The sequence below is a fragment of the Crocuta crocuta genome, unplaced genomic scaffold (assembly GCF_008692635.1).
Source record: "Crocuta crocuta isolate KB4526 unplaced genomic scaffold, BGI_CrCroc_1.0 scaffold940, whole genome shotgun sequence".
NCBI lineage: Eukaryota > Metazoa > Chordata > Mammalia > Carnivora > Hyaenidae > Crocuta > Crocuta crocuta.
The window spans coordinates 170,981-171,528 of record NW_027532184.1 but is presented as its reverse complement, the minus strand read 5'-3'; the positions used below and the strand labels follow the sequence as shown (position 1 = coordinate 171,528).

Here is a 548-nt window from a genome sequence, read left to right as displayed (position 1 = left end):
GGCTGGCCCCTGTCCTATTATGACAACCAAAACTGTCTCCAGACCCTGCCAAATGTCCCCTAGGAGACAACGCTGCCCCCGGCTGAGAACTACCTTAAAAAAACTGTAACATGCTTTACATCCTTTGACTTTCTACAATTGCTTTGGTTTAAAGATGTCAAATATAGAATCCTTGAGAAGTTTCTCACACTCCAGGTGGGAAAGATGCGGCGGCGGGGTGAAGAAAGTTTCAAGGGAACTAATCCAAGAGAGCAAGCATTTAAAATCTACTCATCATCCCACAGTGATGGACATAGGCCCCGGCAGCTCGCTTCCATCCCCTTATTCCGCAAAGAGGGCACCCGGGGAGCCAACCCAGCGCTGCCGCCCGGCCCCGCGAAGTCCAGGTAAAGGTGTGGGACGACGCGCCTGCCCTACCTGAGCCCGCGCGTTCGGTGTCCCATAGGCGCCACGTTCCCGACGCCCTACGCGGGCGCAGAGGCCCTCGGCTCCAAACCTCCCGCCCGCGCGCGGCATCCTGGGAGGCCCGGGCCGGAGGCTGCGGCCAG

General features: G+C 58.2%; 1 protein-coding gene across 1 annotated transcript in view; it reads right to left on the bottom strand.

Moving 5' to 3' along the window:
- Positions 1-500, bottom strand: part of FANCB (FA complementation group B) — a 24,910-nt gene extending 24,410 nt beyond the window's left edge. Inside the window, exon 1 of the mRNA XM_077777521.1 lies at positions 418-500. The gene's annotated coding sequence lies outside the window, so the exon portion shown is untranslated. The remainder of the gene's footprint in view (positions 1-417) is intronic.
- Positions 501-548: the final 48 nt, after the last annotated feature.